The sequence below is a fragment of the Medicago sativa genome, chromosome 8 (assembly GCF_051527215.1).
Source record: "Medicago sativa cultivar Bolivia chromosome 8, Bolivia_mono, whole genome shotgun sequence".
NCBI classification, from domain to species: Eukaryota; Viridiplantae; Streptophyta; class Magnoliopsida; order Fabales; family Fabaceae; genus Medicago; species Medicago sativa.
In genome coordinates this window covers 32,271,103-32,291,364 of record NC_140756.1, presented here as the reverse complement: position 1 = coordinate 32,291,364, position 20,262 = coordinate 32,271,103, and the positions used below count along the sequence as shown (strand labels likewise).

Genomic DNA, 20,262 nt, shown 5'->3' with positions numbered 1-20,262 from the left:
TTAGACACACACACCACGCCCTCCCCCACCACCTCAAAGACTCCCTTAGGCATCCCCAATCTCCTCGTCCTCCCCGTGCTCCACCATCGTCAACACCGGTCCCCCTTCCACTTTCCGAGATCGGGCCAACACCGCAAAGTTATTATGCATTGTTCCTTTAAAAGAAACACCAAGAGACTTTCCTATATCCTGAATATCATCCTCCTTTCCCTCCTCACCCCCTTTTAACGTTACCCAATTTAACCAATCATTATTCCCCGATGTCGCATTAGAAGAATCATTTGAAGAAATTTCATGAACCTCCTCTAATGATTTTGTAACTCTCTCTCTTCTTCGTCGTCGGTTGTGAATTTTCTTCATCAAAACTCTCATTACTTTAGAATCCATCATCACTTTCATAACATCTGCTCTATCTTTACTTGGTAATCTTGCCACTTTTTTCAGAGTGAGCACCGGATGACGGAACACTCCCCCTGCTTCACAGCTTTCTTAAGATGCTTGTTATTGGAAGAAATTAATCCAATATCACCTCTTAAGTTTTAATGAGTGTGCATCTTCAACAAAACTCGGTTGTGCTCGCATAACTTGCTTCGAAACTGCCCCCAGCCGTCACAAACTGTTGGTATAATATTTGTGCTTGCGGACATCTTCAATTGTCAACATGATCAGCCTGTGCCGAGAGTGGGACCTATGGAGCTGCTCTAGATTCATTTTTATCAACACTGTCAGAATTATGTGATGCTTGTGGAATATAGTTTGAACAGTCCGGCCTCCCTACTGACTTCATTGCAACGTCATTAGGTGCTGTTGACATCACATGTTCCTTTGCACTTCTAATTCCAGCACCATATAAAATATCTTCCTCAATATCTTTTGCCAATTTAGCCGTCAAACAATCAACATTAATTCCTAAATCATCATAATTCTCAGCCATCTCTTAGGTCACAGAAACACTCTTTTCATCCTCCTCAAGCAAGCATGCATCTTCACCCAAACTAAACCCTCATTCTTCAATAATTTTGATATCCACCATCACACCATCCACGATAATTTGTTCAATAACATTAACGACTTCCAGCGATGATGTAGATATCAAAACTCTTGCAAAGTCGAACCTTTCTCTATTGAGTGAAGACGTATCTGAACGTAAAAAACTTCCACAGTCGACAATACACAATTTAAAAAATCTTTCGTTCCACACATTAAGCGGAATTCCATACAATCGTACCTATGCTTCCCTTCGGAAAGGCAATACTACTTGATCCCATTTTGCCAAACTAGAGAATATGAAATCAAAATACTGTTTTGCTTCCCCCACTACTTCATAAATATTCTTGTTTGATAGGGACCGAATAAACACCTTATCTGCACCAAGTGGGATAATGTCAACTTCCTTGAAACCCACGTCCTCCACTCGATTCTGAATAAGCAGAATCGAAGCCCATCACTCACCGCACCAATCAAACCTCCAAGAGCCCACAACCGATCCTCCGCAGAAGTATTATACTTTCGTACCAACTTGGTTATTGCGGTTGTCTTGGCTGTGCTTGCACTCCTTCTATCTACCCTCTCCACCCCGCCTCCCACCACTCCCTCACCCTCCCTTCATGTCTTTCCATGCACCCTCACCACGACTGACCCCACCCTCATTACACCTCCTTCTCCCTTGAGCCTCTCCACCGCCACCCTCGCCTCTGGCCCATTAATTCTTTTTTCTCCCTCGGACCCCTCTCCTCCAACTCCCTCGACACCAGCCTTCCCACCCTTCTTCCCCACAACCGCACCACCTACACCCTCTCCCTTCCTCACGACATCCCTCTTAGTTTTTCTATTGAACCTAGCACGCACAGCACGGACGTAATATTGACCGAAAGACACATTGTTTACAGCCTTTAATAATTTATTAACATTCTGTACATTGGCATAATGAACAAAGCCATAAACAACACCATACTTATTCCTATTATTGGCCACATAAACATCTTCAAGCATGCCACATACTTCAAACCCCTTTCTCAAGAAAAAAGGTGAAGCCTGTGGTGGAAAATTAGTAACGTAAAAAGTGACAAACCGTTTCAATGAAGAGTCAGCCTCTGCGTCAATTTTGTGATCCATGTGTGCTTGTTGTTTCTGCACCACAACCGCATCCCCCATGGTCCTTCCATGACGAGTTAGTTTTGGGCGATGCGAACGGTGCAAGCTCCTTACCATCAGTCGTGATTGGTTAGAGTAGTAACCATAATCATCATCAATATCACAATCTCCCCACTATGCTACTGTCCGGTCAGCAAAATCCGATGCAAACCCAGTCTCCTCTCCATAGCGATCATACCATGTATAATCCCTAACCCTAAATTCCCGAAGCTTGAAGTCGCCCCTCTTCTGAAATCGATCATCTTCCTGAAGCCTGTCTTGACATAGAACCTCCTGTCACCGCGCTTTCCTCCTTCGTGGTCTCACGTCGATCCATTTCCCATCATCCCCCCCCCCCCCCCCCCACGTTGAGGCACCATGCATGGAACCGTTTCCCCCCAGAGATCCTCACCTCCGGCTCAACGTACCGGCGTGATTGCCCGCGGCGGTGCCACTACCAATCACGGTTCTCTCGCACTACCCCTATCATTCGCTCAGAGCTCATTTTTTTCTACTTGGTTACCAATTTGAAATTATTAAGGTATTAAAATCACTATTCAACAAATTTACAAATATGCCCTCAATCAATTTCTTAGTGTCCCTAATTTAATGGGCTATACAATCATTTGCAATACATGGTCTTTAAAAATCGATAACAAATGTCTTAAAATAAAATTTTCAATACATGGTCTTTTGATTAACATAAAATGGAATAATTGAATATTATTAAAAAAATTGATTCAGAGTTCTTTTAAAAAGCCTTGCGTCCGCACGGGTTACATTAATGAAATGCATATATGTTTAGATAATAAACATTTTAAATTTAACTAATTTCAATTGTTAAATCATACGAAAAATAAAACACTCATTCATAAACTTTTTTCTTACCATGTTTTATCGACAATCAATTATTTTTAATAAATCAATAGCACAATGACATAAAAAAGGAATAAAAAACATTCCAACTAAGTTGGATGTATTGCATATTCCAGCCCTTGCCAGATGCTCATATATATTATTAAAAAAAAAAATAAAAAAAAACTGAGGGGAAATAAACCTAACCAGCAAAATGGAACGAATACAAGAACCAACAACTCCTTACATTTTCTTACAACAGCAACAAGCATAACGATTGGGAAGTCTGGGGAGCGATGGGAGCAGCAATGGGTTAAACGTCTAGGACCCGCTAAGACCACACTCTTACCCAAAATGTTAAGCCAATGAGATTATGGGTCTCCAATCTTGTATTTCCAACATTTCCTCCATTTATAGTCGATGTGGGGCATAACACTCACACTTGATTTACAACAATCTCCACCTCAAATGTGACTCACCCACATCACTAGGCTGATCCACACTAGGATCCCGCTCCCACATCGAGCCTAAACAGGGCTCTGATACCAGTTTGCTATAATCAGACGCGAGAATAATGACAATAATAGTAAAAGACGGAATGAAAAACGACACAAGAAATACTAACACACAATGCCTTTATTTATAGGGCCAAGTCTTTGCATATTTCTTTATATTCTTCGACGTAGACATTTGTCCAACACTAATTCAAGGCATATTTCAACAATAATGTCACTTTCGAACCAAACAGTCCTACTTCATGATGTGGATTTTGAAACCTCCCCCAAATTATATAGTACCAACTTCATGAAAGTGAGAGATTCGACTGCCAACACGGATACAAAACCCCACGTCTACAATCCACTGTGCTTCAATAGTAAGATTCACGGCCATTCTAACCAAACCCAACCAAAAGTAACTCAAAACCAATTGAAGGCCAGATCAAGAGATCGTAAATCAACGGGTATGAGCACCACGAGCACCGCCAACATGGTAACAATTTCCAGAACCCACAACTCGCATCAACAACGTACAACAAGTACACGACCATTTCTAGCCTAGAACACTTATTATAAAGCACATCCAGTAACAACCATGCTAAGGATGATCTTGGGGGAACAGAACCACGTGTGATACACAGATCTTGAGAAACCAAACACATAAAAGGGTACTCGAACACATACATCGGCGAATAGATCAACACTTTACAGAAACTATAACAACCAATGTTTCGATCAACATAGACCATCACCCACCATCAAGAAGAGGCAGATTATGGTATGTGCCTTTGGAGAAAGAACCGACCCTGATGTTGATGTTAAAGAGAAACAACGGGTTTATAAGACAACAGTGGACGACTGTCGCCATAGACGACGTTGTAACAATGGCCTGCCATTTCGGAACAGGGAAAAAACGGTCGTCAGAACAATAGATCGACCGTTGTTAAAGAACAACAGTCAGATGATAGGTCTCCATCGGCGACGTCGCAGAGATGCAAGAACTTGACCCTTATGGGTTTCACCAACCAAATGAAAGACCAAAGTAACAGTTCTGACAAAGAGAAACGGAGCGGGATCTAACGTTGAGATATCAGTGAAGAGGTGATGCAAAGAAGAGTCTCATTGCACTACCACTATTGAGACTACATCTTGAATGGTGGTTTTTGGATTTGGTTGATCGAAAATCAAATTCTGACATTCTATTGCTAATTTTACCTTCACTTTATATCTTGTGCCTCGGCTTGTGAAATTTACATTCAATTAAAAATTCTCTGTATTCTATATTCAATCACTTTCACTTCTACATGAGCTATTTTAATCAATCACACACTTTTTGATATACTTTTTTGTTACAACCCCTTATCGGAAATGAAATCATGTGCTTTCTCTTATCAATTTTACTTTCATTTCACCTTCACTTCATATCTCCCATATTATATCGCCAATTTCACCTTCACTTCAAATCCATTGCCTTCTAGGTTCATCGTATAAAAATTAAATAAATCTCAAAAAACTAACTGAATAAAATATTTGAATTAAATTGAAATATTTAACAAATATAGGTTCATCTTAGAATCTTATCCAATTAGGGTTTACTTGCTCATGGTAACTAAAAAAAATTACAAAAGAAATGAAACATACTCTAAGGACAAGGGATGAGGAGAGACTCCTCGATTGATGCCTTCCTCTTTAACCGCTTCGTTTTGAACAAGTATTTGTGAATGAGAGAAGTTGTATTTTTAAGCTGATTTCCAAGTTGATTTATACTGAAACATTGGGTTTTTTCTCTCAACCCGCATGGAAAAAACAAAAGAATGTTGTTATTTCCCAGAGGTCACATGTGCGCCGTGTGTGGCCCTTCCCGCCTTGCACGTGGTACTTAATAAGAGTGCTTTTCAACATTGTTTTGCACACTCAGGGCGTGTGGCACCTATTTCAAATGTGTTTCTTGCATTTTCTTCATCTTTTTAATGTTTTCTTCCTTCAAACTTGTCTTGGGACTTTAGATAGAATTTCCTCAACTTGTAATATCATCAGAGACATCTTGAATATTCATTCTTTGTCTTCCCAAATCTTCATGTGGTGTCTTGCTTTTCCGAATTACATGATTTTTCAATGAAATACTGCAAAAACACTCAAGAATTGATTGGTTTATGGAAGAACTATAATTACATGACTTGATATGAAAACATTACAAAATATCTCATAGACAATTGTTCTAAAACTCCTCTTATTTGTGGTCAAATCATAAGTAAAAGGCTAAATTGGTCACTTGGTCTCCTAACTAATTTCTTGTTTTCATTTTGGTCTCATATCTCCTAAAACGTTTGTTTCAGTCCCTCAAGTTCACCTCTGTTTGTCAAAACAATCCATGTAAATTAACTTTAACCCAAATGTACCAACATTATAAATAGTCCACCATAGACCTTATTAAATTTTTCAATTTTAACCTTTGGATCTTTTTTTATGAAAGGACCATTGGATCATCAAATCTATTGTATCTTCCAGTAAATCATAAACACTTAATTTTTTTTTCTTGCATTTCTTCATCTTCATCCCTCAACAAATCAAGTGTTTTGAAACATAAACACTTGTTTTTTCCAATTTTAACTCTTTAATTTAACGTATGATACGCCTTTGCACTCCAATCTTTGTCTTAAATAAGGTTCAAGCTATCCGCAGGAACATACTGAATTATTGTTAACCTGATCATTGCTAAATAAGTTCAGACTAGAAAAATATAATTAGAAAATCATTAAACATTAATGCAGTTACATCATTAGAACAATATCAACACAAGAATTGAAGTTAAACAATAATATAAAAAATTACCACTCACATAGCTCCTGAATAGACCACTACCTCCTTGGATTGTTGCCTCTTCCTGATCTTAGTTCTAACTCCTCGAACTCTTTCAATCTTCCTCTTCTTAGTCTCTCTCAAATTCACACTAACCTCACAAACTCATATTCATCACAATTATTTGTCTCTTCATCATATTAAAGTAACACTAAAAATTACAATGTGATGGTCAGTTACACAAATCAAGACCTTAAACTAATTTCATTATACTCATTACACAATACCAACGAAGCATTGGCACAAACATGGACAACGGACACGTTTCCAACTTGTAAACACGTATAATAATTTGAAAAAGTAGAAATAATCAAATATAACCATGTCTGCTAGTGTCGTGTTGGGGTATCACTCAAACACATGTCAGATACATCTTCAATTTGAAGTGTTACTTGCTGCTACCTAACACAATACTCTCAAAGATTATCACCAAAAATTTTGGTTTCACCTTGAACCAACATTACTTAAGAACTGGGAACCATGAACTCAGCATCATTTCCCAAAGCCTCCAAAATCTCATAAGAAAGACAAACTTCAATGTCTATACTACCTTCTTCAGCACTAGCATACACCATAATTCTCCTACGATTCTTATTAGCACCCCCACGTCGAAATGCCACAGGCTTTCCCCAACCAAAATCATTGCCAAAAACATCAAATTACCACGGAGAACCGCCGGTTGCTAACAAATTACCACTTGGAGAACTACCACTTGGAAACAACCTTGGTGTTCTCAACCAAGACTCGTAATGGTTCCTTATTTTCTCATCAGAATGTAAGGAAATTATCTTGTTTATCTCCAAAGCAACTTTTCCAAGTCCACACTCTAGAACCTCCCCTGCTTTCATCCTCACACCATTAATCAGTACTGCGTTTCCGAAATAATCCTCCTCTAGCGGTGGAATCATACGTGGTCTAACACCTATATTCAACACATGGAAATAATCTTCTTGTGGATCAAGTTTTTGGCAGCGAACAACAGAACGCCAAACGTGAGATAATAACGCTTGAAGCGAAGATATTTTAGTTATGTCTGTTCCAGCTTCTAAATTTGCTTTTCATTTCAATTCGGCAATTTTCTCCTTTGTGAAATGGAAGATTCTTTCAGCTAACTTGGATTCTAAGCGTTCTTCCGAGGAGCCTTGGTTTTGTGATTCTGTTTTTATGAAAGGGAAGCGTATTGGAATTTCAATATCGTTTGGGAACCAACGTTGAAATGAAGGGAGTTTTGTTATTTTGGGGGAACCTTTTGAGATTTGGGACCAAGAATTAACGAAATGCCAAAATGACTTGCCGTCTGCAACAACGTGGTTGCATGCGAAGCCAATGAAGACGTCGTTACTTAACTCCGTTACCTGGACTCCTAGACTTGGTTTTGACGTAGCTTCGTAGTTTTTAACTCCGTTAAGTGGAAAAAATGAGTGTACAATTGGAGGTGTGTAGTTGGATTTCAGGATGTCGTTAACGGTTGTGTTTTGTGCTGTGGCGTGGACGAAGAGTGCACCGAGGTTGTTGCAAATGATGGAACATGATGTGTTGTTGTTGTTTGTGGTGTCATTGTGTTGGGTGATTACAAGACGCCCTGCAAAGGGTGGAAAGAATGATAGAGTAGTGGAAAAGGTTTGTTTGAGATGGTTGATTTGGTTTGATGGGTTGAGTATGGGTTTGTGGAAAAGAAGGCATATTTGCATGGTTTCAAGTGGAAGGTATGGAAGATCCCATGGTGTTAATTCTATTTTCTGATAATCTATTGAGTCATGATTGTTGTTGTCAATGGGTGCTTGGATTGTAGTGGTGGAGATCACTTTGAGGGAACCCATAATAGTGTTAGTTATAATTGAAAAAATGTAATTAATATTGTATTAAAAAGTAAAATGAACCTTCTAATCCTTGCCGTACAACACCAACAAACAACCACTCTTCTCCTTCTCCTTAAACATCCAAACAGATCTCCACCAAAATGTAGCGGCTCGTGTGGGTGGTGTGCTCGCGTCACTGTCGCACCACCTCTACACTTTGTACGTGTCGCATCGCTAGAGTTCTATCCGGTGGCCTTCACCGCCGTTTGTGGCTCTAGTTTGTGGTCCTTTGTTCAGTTCTAGAAGGACATGCTTGTTCTCCGTCGCCGTCGGATATGGGTTGAGAAGCTGTCGTCGTCCTGGCTGCGGACTGATATGTTCATTCCGTTCAGGCTGCCGCCGCCATATTCTGTTTTGTGCTCTGGTGCGTACAGCAGTTTTGCCGGCGTCTGGTTACAGTTCTGTTACTGAGATTTGAGGTTCTGAGTGTTATGCCGTCGTGAACTCGTTGTTGTTGTGTTGACGTATCACCTCTTGATTTCTGATTCGTCCATATCTGTTGAGATATGCAGTTCTCTTTAGGTATGGTTTGTCACCACACAACGCGGTTGTTTTGGTGCTTGCTATCATCCTCAACTCAGTAATGATTGATTTCGGAATGTTGGGCCAGAAATGGCTATTAATTTGTTGTGGATTGGCGCAGCAAATGGTTGGTGCGTGTGGATTCGTTAGTTACCGTGCTGGCGGTCGGATCCATTCCACACTCTTCAAAGATTTGTTCGTGGTTTCGTATCCTATGCATCTATTTGATTGACATGGGACTGTGTGGACTCGAAAGAGTCGTTAATGCTTGCTGTTGTTATTGCAGGGAGTTGATGGTATGTGATTCGATTTCGTGCTGATGATCGATTCATTCGCCAAACTTTAGGCCCGCGCTTAATTGTTAGATTTGTTTAGGGTAGGATCTACTGTGTGGATCTTTTGTATTTTTGTTTTGCCCGTTAGGGTTGTTGACTGGGTCAGGTTTTATGTCCCCCCAGTTTTTATGTAACTTTTCCTTTTTTAATAATATATTTGAGCAATTGACAACATATTAGAGTAGGGTCTCAACTTAGTTGGACACTATTCTTTTGGATGTCAATTTGCTCTTGGCTTGTCAAAAAAAAAAAAAAAAGTAAAATGAGTCTGATAGTTATTTGCGGATAATATCTTTTTACAAAATGGTCACTTATTATGGAGCTAGTCTCTTAGATGTATGTCTCTCTTGAAACGTTAATCTGTAGTTGTAGTGCATGTAATGTACCTTGCTTCCGTCGTGTTTTCTCTAGTGGGCCTCTTCTCCTGTATCATATCTTTCAGCAATTATCATGAATAAAATTGGGAACAGAAATTGAGAAAAGAGGTTAATGGAAAAGAAAGTAAACGAAATTAGTCTAGTGATAGAATTAGTGAGATAATATTTAAAAAGTGCTGGGTCATAAAGAGCTCGAGATTAACTATATTGAGTTAAGAACAACGACACAAATGACTCAATGAATCGGACACCACATTTTAATCCAAATCCTTAAAGTATATAATTTATGAGTCTTCCCAATTGATCGTACCTGATCAGAAGGTGACTACTGGTGCAGTTGTGTACGATGGTTGAGTGGTGGTTGTTAGCCTCAAGTGATGACTGGAACGGCAACGGTGTGTATATGCATACACTCTAACGCTCAAGTCAGTATGAGATTAGAATGGGGGTTTTGAGTGAGAGTAGATTCTAACTTTAGGGACTGCTGAGTATCCCCTTTATATAGAGGTGAGTGTTTACAGAGCCGTTATAAGACACACGTAAGGCTCGACGATTACGAATTTGTGGAAATTGTAACCGCAGAGGAGAGATTCACGAGAGCCATGATGGTGATAGTTATTGTTCAGTTTGAACATGTCTCTGTCGCTCCAATCACCTCCTCGCGAGGAGGAGTGTGTTGCGAGTAATTTACCAAATGCTGAATTTGGGTCTATGTTATATTGGGCATAAGTAAATGGGTCTAAATTGTTGGCTCGATTGAGAACACCATATGATAATTTGCTCTTCTACCATCTGTTTTTCCTCATTTCCGTCCTACATGAGTTAACTCACACTGAAAATATACCTACGTGAGTTAACTCACGCTTGACTATTTGACGGGAATGAGTAAAAACATATGGAAGAAGAGCCGTTATCGTTTTATATTGTCCAATATCCCAAATGATTAAATAAATTAAAAGGACTTATATCTATCAATTTAGATCAACAATATTAGTCTTATATTTCAAATTAAAAACATTTAAACATTTTCTTCAAAAAAAAAAAAACATTTAAACATAGTTTAACCTCCAGAAGAATGTTAGAATAGGTAGAATAGGTGGGAGTAGTTTAGTAATCAACTCAGTATATATGGATTCAATTGATTGATTTATCATTCATTTTGATATGATGGTTTCATATATTTGAGTAGTAAAAATAATCTTTGACTTGATAGTAAGGCCATGTGGTTTTATATGGTGAGATTGTTTTTGTCTTCCTATTTTCGCACCCTATTTGTTTCTTAAATTATCAATTTGATATTGTGTTGTGTGTTTAGTACTTTTGCCTTGTAAATTGGGGGATTATAACTTTTCTAAAATATGCAGGCCAACTATATTGATAGAGATAATTCAGCGAGTTGGACGCATGCTCAAGGACGAGGAAGAGAAGGAGTACCAAAAGGGAGGATGTGGGGGCTTTGGGAAAGGCAATTTCTCAGAGCTTTTCAAATCCATTGAAGAATATGAGAAGACTTTAGAAACTAGAAGAACTGCATAATTCATGTTGTGCAGTGGCGGAGCCACCCCCGAGCTAGCCTGGGCACTAGACCGGGCTCAGTGGCGGATCGCCTAGGAGACCCATAGGAGCCACTGCAGGTCTGCAGCCCCCAAGTTACTGGGCACTAGACCGGGCTCAGTGGCGGATCACCTAGGAGACCCATAGGAGCCACTGCAGGTCTGCAGCCCCCAATTTACTTGTGCAGTGGCGGAGCCACTCCCGAGCTAGCCTGGGCACTAGACCGGGCTCAGTGGCGGATCGCCTAGGAGACCTATAGGAGCCACTGCAGGTCTGCAGCCCCCAAGTTACTGGGCACTAGACCGGGCTCAATGGCGGATCGCCTAGGAGACCCATAGGAGCCACTGCAGGTCTGCAGCCCCCAAGTTACTTATAATTATCATATTATCCATAATTTATCAAATGTTACATGCGCGCTGCATTGGATTGGCGAGCTCCCTAACAGGGGCGTGGGTTTGATCCATGCTACTTTTTTTTTTATTATTTTCTATTGTATTAATAATATTTTTATTCAAAAAATGAGTTCTTGTGGGGACTTGAACCGCCGTTCTCCATGTTATGTTAGATTCAACAAAATAAACCATTGCGCACCAGTCCACAATTTTGTTAGTATGTTAAAACTATTTAATATATATTCTGAAAATATTTGGCAAAATATTTTGCCCAGGCTCTACACAATTTCTGGCTCCACCACTGATGTTGTGATATTTTTTGGTGCTCCTTCTTTTGCTACAAGTCATTTGGTTACTGCAATGTTGATCTTTGACAATAGTTGCATGAAACGATAAACCACAACAACACACAGATGAATTAACTCGCCAACGTTAAAAAAAAGTTTGTCCTTATTGTACATAAATCCTTGAAGATGGAAGAAAAAATCAACTACTGAATATAAATATATATGAGATTAGATAGATCTATCTAAGCTTATAAAGGATTGCTGATATTAACCCCAACCACTAATAAGTCATATTTGACATAAGAATACTCTCCGTACAAACACACTAAAAAAAGAACTAAAAAATACAGATTTATCATCTACTATGATGTAGATCTATAGTAAAATATCTCAATAATCATAAAGATCTCATATAGATTGAAACAATCCTCTTATAGAAAACAAGGTATAAATCCCCTTAAAATAGAAAGAACCGAAAGAGTTTCAAAGGTTGAACACAAACAAACTTCAACCTTCCTTCATAATTTATCAACCTAATTTAACTACCTCAACAAATAAGTTGTTCAAAGAAAAATCAAGGCTGCAACAAATTTTGTCCCCCACATGGAGGATGTTATCAGATGCAAATCTAATCCAACCATCATAGATACATTTTTCTCTTTTCGTTTTTCGATTTGTATTTTACTATTATTGTCATTATTCTCGCATCCCGTTATAACACTTATTTGAAAGCATCAAGCATGGATCCCTAAAGTCTTTCAAGAGTTGCAGTGAGGCCAATTTAAATAAATCTTTCTTTTTCAACGAATTTATTAAAAAGGCCTTAGAGTATGGGAGCATTCATCACCTATTTACAAATGTACAAATTATGTACACAATATTTACATCTTATGTACAACATGTACCATTTTAATTACAAGCATTTACAATTCTCACTCTTATCTCATTTTAAACATATACTCCCTCTGTTTCAAAATATAAACAAAATTGACTTTTTAGGTTCATTTATTTAATGATGTATGTGGTTTATAATATAGACCACATACATCGTTAAATGAATGATCATAAAAAGTCAATTTTGCTTATATTTAAAAACGGAGCGAATATCTTATTTTTATTTTTTTTTACCATTTACAATTATAATAACTAAATCTTATTTACCAAAAGTTTTGGAGAAATAAAATTTAATATCTCTAAATTTTTATTAGTTGTAGTACTCAATATTTATTATTTTTTATTAGTTGTAGTACTCAATATTTATGATGAAAAGTTTACATTTTTAATGAGGTTCATAATGATGGTAGTTGTTACAGTGTTTCCACACCAACTATCATGATCTACGTGTCCTATGATAGAGTTCTGGCTTTGACATTCAGTCTGTAAGATATTCGGTTCCCTCTCCATAAACTGTGATGCATTGCTGCATATAATGGTCCCTCACTTTGATTGCACTTCCATTCCTCATTTATCTCTTATTCTTACTAGCATAGATACACATGGTCTGTTTAGTTGATGTAATCGTACAGTCTACATGTGGTGTGCATATCTTTGTTTTCAATTCACATTGGGTGTGACATTCACAGCACATAAAGATGGAGAACCAGAATCCGACTGCTAGAGACCGCATCTATGAGAAAGATCAACAACATTATTTGAAAGATAATGTAGTGAAAAAATGATATCAAGCTTTCAAACAATGTATTGAAGAGTGAAAGTCAATCTTTCATTGATGCATATAAGATTATAATTACATTACTATTATGTATTAATTTAGCATGTCAATTTCTATTTTTGTTCCTTTTTAGAAAGATCTGATAATTAATGTCAGACTTTGGTCCATCTAATTAACGTATGATATTGTACTCATATTATGTTAATTATTGACCCGTGCGAAGCACGGGAATACGATCTAGTTATAATAAAAATCAACCAATAATTGCATCGAAATAATAGTCATGTTAAATTTTTAATGTATAACTAATTAATTGTTTTCAACTATATACCCTTTAATTAGTAATAAGGAGAATGTGCATCCCTCTCAAATTATAATTTCAACTTTGTATTTAGTATAATAAAATAATCCAGTAGTTAATTATGCCAATTTGGTCAAATGATTATTATTTTTCTTCATTTCTCAGTTTTCATTATTATTAGGTCAAGTAGGTTAATGACTAGAATTCAACATTGTTGACATTATCCTTTTGATTGATTCATTGTATATGAAATAACCTTGTTTCTTGTGATAGTGATTTATTTCATAAGTTTAGGGTTGGTTTGATTTTGTTGTTAGTTTTGTGGATTATATTGTGTATTAATAATTGATGGGTTAACATCAATTCAAGTGTGAATTTCTCTTTCAAAGTTGAATTGTGTTATTATCATTGTGTGATTGGTTTCTTTGTATAGATTGTATCAATATCAATTCCAAAAGTAAAATTTGATTGATTCAAACGCTTTCTCAAGACAACCCTCTAAAGAAAATAAAATAAAAAGGGGAAAGCTATTTATCCCCCTCTAACTTATCGTTGTACTCGTTATATCGGCAAAAAAGTGACATCAAGAGTCTGGTCTCTTCGGTCACTATTTAATCACTGGAAGAGTTCATATGATAAGCAAGGATCCTAATGGGGAGTACAATATAGCTCCCGTCTTTGACGGTGACAATTATAACTATTAGAAAGAATGCATGAGCATGCATATCCAATCGGTTGACATGGATGTTTGGGTTGTCGTTGTCAACAGACGGTTTGAACTGCAAGTAGATGTTGATGGTGTCATTCAAAACAAGCCAAAAGCCGACTGGATAGTCGTTGATGAAAAGAAAGTCCAATATGATTTGAAAGCGAGGAACATACTCATCTCCGCCTTAGGCATAAATGAGTATAACTCGGTTTCACATTGTAAAACAGCTAAAGCAATGTGGGAGGCTTTTGAGATTCTTCATGAGGGTATCGAAGACGTTAAACAATCAAAGATTGATACACTTATTCAACAATATGAGTTATTCATATAGTAAATAACCTACAAAACCTTGGCAAAACAATCTCAAACCAAGATTGTACTAATAAAATCTTGAGTTGTATGAATAGGAAATGACAACCAAAGATGACCCCATCAAAGAGTCTCAAAATCTCTGCACTCTAGATATCACCACCTTCAGAAGAGTGTTAGACTGTCCTGAGGTAGCCATTTGATTTTGTATCTGATGAAACTTAGCAACCTTAACATTATCAGTAACAATTCCAAAAGCCTCTTTCTATATTCCACACACTTTGAGTCTTTTTTTAGAAGCTTTAACTTTTTTTAATCAAAATAAACACGTGGCAAAAAATCACATGAGTGTTCCGTTCCATATATCAGAGATAACATCATTACATTCATGATGAATTGACCACATTTGCATGAATTTAAACTCGGAAGAAAATCTAATATCTTGCACTTGAAAGTCCATCAGAATAGGAAAATAGTAAGATTTGTGTTTGATTAGAGTTATACAAGAAACTGTGCAACATATATCAATCCATTTGGAGCATCCACATTGGAGACACTCAATTTTGAGGTCTTAAATGGGTCCCACATGGACACATCATTTTTTTTTTTATTTTTTAATAATAGTACCTAATAGGTACTCATCCATTTCAATGGAGATCCTCTAACAAAATGTCTAAAAGGGTCCTATCAATAACTATTTATTTAAGACACTATTATCTATTTGAGAAAAAGTTATGTGGGGTCCACTTAAAAATGATTATTTTAAGAAAAAGTAATGTGGGGTCCACTTAAGCATTGATGTCTTAAGTAAGACCCTGGGTCTTAAGAGGCCCCCAAAAAAAAATTCCACATTGAGGGTACCTATTAGGTACCGGGTCGGTCTTATATGGTTAAGACCTCACCAATGTGGATGGTCTTATGGTTACAAATTGATCTATCTTACCTTTTCTCAATGAAACTTGAACCTCTCCTCCCATTTGCCCATGTGAACAAAGAACCTCTAGTTTGGAGGTGAATCGGTTGATTTATGTCTAATCAGTTGATAAATCCCTCCATTGGCAATCTTGCAGGGCGATGACAACCTCTATACTCATGAACACCTACTATGGTATCTTGAATTGATCTTGCACCAAATCTAAAGCATGCCAAGGATTTATTCAATTAATGGAGTAATTGATTAGCTAAAGTCTATTATATGGGTGCAAGCCTCAAAGTCACAATATACACTATAAAAATCGAAAAACTAAACCTTCTTAATTACCATAGTAATGAAAGAAAGAAAAAAAAAATTAAGACATCAACATAATTATTTCCTAAAAAAACATAATTATTCATGGGTAACACAAAATACAAACCAAACAGGAGATAAACTGAAATGGTATACCGAAGCTTTTGCATAACACTAGAGGCAACATTACTTGGACACAACATCCATAAACTCAGGATCATTACCAATTGCCTCCAAAGTTTCATGGGACAAACACACTTCAAGATCCATACTACCTTTTTCTACACCTTGAAACACACAAATATTTCCATTTTCTTTATTTTCACTCCCAGTTCGAACCCCCACAGGTTTTCCCCAACCAAAATCATTACCATAAACATCAAACCAGGGTGAACTACTACCCACTAATGTTTTACAGTTGAACTTAGCATCAGTAATAAAACTAGGTGTTTTCAACCAACTCTCATAGTCATTTTTCAACATCTCATCAGATTGCAAAGCAATCAACTTGTTCATCTCCAAAGCACCTTTACTAAGTCCATTGTCTTGCAACAAATCACCAACTTTCATGCTAACAGCAGGATCTATCAATGCGTTACCAAAATAATCCTCTTTCAACGGAGGAATCAACCTTGGTCTAACGCCCATAACCACCACATAATGCACTTCTTCTTGGGGTTCAAGATTTTTGGAACGTATAATAGATCGCCAAATGTGAGTGAAAAGTGCTTGCAAAGAAGATATGTTGTTTGTACCAGCCTCTAAGTTGGCTTTGAATTTTAGTTTTGCAATATTCTCTTTTGTGAAATGAAACATTCTCTCATATAGGTTGAGTTTTTCTTCTTTATGATAATCATTATTAGAATGATGATTATTTTGTGGTTCTATTGTGAAAGGAAATCTAATCGGAGGTTGAATACCATCTGAAAACCAACGTTCAAATGATGGAATTTTGGATATTTCAAGACAACCATTTGAGATTTTGGCCCATGAATTGATGAATTGCCAAATCGACGTACCATCAACGACCGCATGATTAACTGTGCAAGCAATGAAGATGCCATTAACCAGTTCTGTTACTTGGACTGCAAGTAATGGCTTTGATGTCCCTTCGTAGTTTTTCACTCCGTTAAATGGAAAAAATGAGTGGAGAATTTTAGGATGATACGTGGCTCCAAGGATGTCATTGACACTGGTATTTTCTGCTGCAGCATGGACAAAGAGTGCACCCGCATTGTTGCATATGATGGAACACGAGATGGTGTTATCTTCGTATTCCTTGATTTTGAGACGACCCGTAAAGGGCGGAAAAAATTCGAGGGTGGATGAAAGAGAGTGTTTAAGGTGTTCGATTTGATTTGATGTGTTTAATTTGAAAGGATGGTGATAAATAAGGCCCTTTTGGTTGACTCCAAATGGGAGGAATTGTAGATCCCATGGTGTTAGATCGATTGTATGATGATCATTTTGGTCACAAGGATTGTGATTTGGTGCATGGACCGTAGTGGTGGAGAGGACTTGGATGGAACTCATAACTAAGGTAAATACTCTTTTGAGACTTGGAAAGAATTGTGATGTTGGGTGGGTGAGAGAAAGGACGCACATGGGTAATCTATTTATAAAAAAGTTTACTGATTTGTGTATTATGTTTTTTGTGGTGCATGATTGGAAAGGATAAGATAAGATTGCACATGCGTGTAGAAAACAAAAATATATGTTGGAACTATTATTCCCCTCAAAAAAAAAAAAATGTTGGAACTATTATAGTAGAAGGGGTTGAGGATATTGCTGATCAGCAACAATTCTTAATCACAATTCAAGTAAAAATGATTAATTTGAACACACACATCGTATTAATAAATAATATGCATTTTCAAATTAATTAATAATATATAATTTTATTCTCTCAAAAAAAATATTTTTTTGTCCACTAAAAAAATGTGCTTGTTTTAATCCTTTTAATTTAGGACCGTGATCAAACAAGTGTCTCTCGTCCTGACAAAAAAAAACAAGTGTCTTTCTTTTAACGTACAAATTTTTTCAACACGCATGTGCAATTTTATCTTGTACTACAGTCATGCACCACAATATGGCACCACCCCACGATGGTAATACACTAATAGAGACTTCTTAAACGGACCACACGTGTATATATCTTTTATTTATAATTTTTTTAATGAAAGTACCTATTAAGAATTCAATGACTCCAATGACAATACACTAATAAGGACTCCAATTTAAAGTATTTAAAATATTATTTCTTTTGCGAGTGGGACCAACTAGTACATATTTTATTACTTCTTTTAAACGTGAGACTCAAGACTCGTTAGTTGTCCAGGAAAGAGAGTCCTTATATAGTTGCATGTTGCTTAACAGAGACTCATTTTTTTCTTCCTTTAATGGAGAGTTTTTAATGGGGAGTGATCCTTGTTAAATAAGGACCCCCATTGGAGATGCTCTCCCTGCGACGTATCTTTGATGTCTCCCTGCGATGTATCTACTTTGAAATAATTTTGGACTATTAACGAACTCTGATGTTTGTGAGAAGACACGCACTAGTTTTTATAAGGTACGCCATCTGGTCACTATTATAAACAAAACTTTGCATTTTAAATTCATTCAATTAATGATGTATATGGTCTTTATTATAGACCACATACATCATTTAATGAATGAATTTAAAATGCAAAGTTTTGCTTATAATAGTGACCGGAGGGTGTATGTTTTAACAAACCACACTTCAAGGTGTAATTGCCTACTTTTTAGATATAACCTGTTGAAAGATACCTTCAAACAAAATTGTGGGTCATTACCATTGATCACCTCACCTTTCTCTCTCTAAACTAAATCCTCTGTCCTCTCTAAAACCACTTCCTGTCTCCCTTTCCCTCAAGTCCAACCACCCTTTTGCAAGATGTAGATCCAAACGACGGTGATGCGACGAGGCGCGGCCTCCGCATCACCTCACCTCACCTCCGACTTCACTGTGTCTCTTGCGTCGGTGGTATTAGGAGGCTGTAGCAGCTCAACTCGCGGAGGTTTATGGTGGTGACTCATAGTTTTCTTCCGGCGGCGGTTTTCTGGTGGTGACTATTTGAGATTCATGGTGGTTTTTCGGGGAGGTTCTGTGGGTGCCGGTACTGGTGTGGTGGCTAATTCGAGTCCGGATCTGGTTCTGATATCAAATCCGGATCTGGATCTTTAGTTGCTATTTGTTTTAGCTCCAATGTGTTCCTTTTCTGTTTGTCGTGGAGCTTAACTATGTTTTTGCCACTTTACAACTCTAGACAAGGCATAGTTGTTGTTATTGTGCACTTCATAATGTTATGTTATGCTATTGCAAGCATTATTGACTATGTTATGCCACTTTAACTTTGGGGCTTCTATGTTCTTGTGGGTTGGGTTGTTTTGCTGAATTCACTTTTAACGCTTTGAGAAGTTGTAGAAGTCATGGTGGTGTTGGGTTGGGAGTTGACATGTTAATGGTGTTTTTGTGTCAAGTTCTCAATGGATTTTAAGGGTGGAGATTTTATTTGGTGAGATTGGGGTGTTAGTCATAAATCCGTCGTTTCGCTCATCCATTGGTCCTCTTTTACTTTGCCGACGAATGTCTTCTCCTTGTCATTGACGGTCACCTTTTTATGATATGGGTTGTGTTTTCGCTTCAAACCGGCGTCGCTGCCCGTGTTTTGTTGTTGGGTTTCGTCTTCCTCAAGATCTATGTTAGTGTTGCTGTTTGTTTATTGGTGAGGCTGTTTGGCGGCGTAGTACTAAAGTGATCGTGGTGGTGAGGCGCGATGGTGATGTAATGGTGGTGGAGGTTTTTCACTTATGGTGGGGGTGGTGATGTGTGGTGGTGGTGAGGTGTGGTGGAGGTGATGATGTATGGTGATGGTTGATGTTTTATTTTAGGAGGTGGGTCCTTGTTTGGGTGATTTCCTTTGGAAGCAACCTCTGTTACATGTGTCCTTGTTCGTCGTCACTAGCTCTGGTTTGTGCCTTTTGGGTGGTTTAGGTGTTTTTGGAGTTTGGAGGGTGTGTGTCCCATTGTGTTAAGCCTTTTCCTTTGGTTATGTGTGTTGTTTAATCTTCGCATGTCATGCTTTCGTCTTACATATTGTTTGCTGGTTTTTCGGTCGGCCGGTTCATTTGGCATCGAGATCGGGAGTCGAGGTCCAGCTGCGATCTCTGTTTGACTTGTTTTGGTTTTTCTCTGGTCTACCGGGGGCGAGGGGTGCCCTGCTAATTTGGTTCTAAAGTTTGGTGGGCCGATCACTTTTGATTCGAGATCGGGAGTTAGTTCTTTGACTCAAGTTGGTTCTTGGGCTTTTGTTTTGTGCTCTTTCGGTGGATCAGGGGTCGCGAGGTTGTGG

The 20,262-nt window shown here is 37.8% G+C and overlaps 2 pseudogenes across 1 annotated transcript; both read right to left on the bottom strand.

Annotated features, from left to right (window-relative positions):
* Positions 1 to 6,256: 6,256 nt before the first annotated feature.
* On the bottom strand, positions 6,257 to 8,216 carry LOC146898497 (uncharacterized; annotated as a pseudogene).
* A 7,682-nt stretch (positions 8,217 to 15,898) lies between these two features.
* LOC146898496 (uncharacterized) lies at positions 15,899 to 17,476 on the bottom strand (annotated as a pseudogene). The gene has a single exon (XR_015021995.1). The product of XR_015021995.1 is annotated as an uncharacterized LOC146898496 (transcript).
* Positions 17,477 to 20,262: the final 2,786 nt, after the last annotated feature.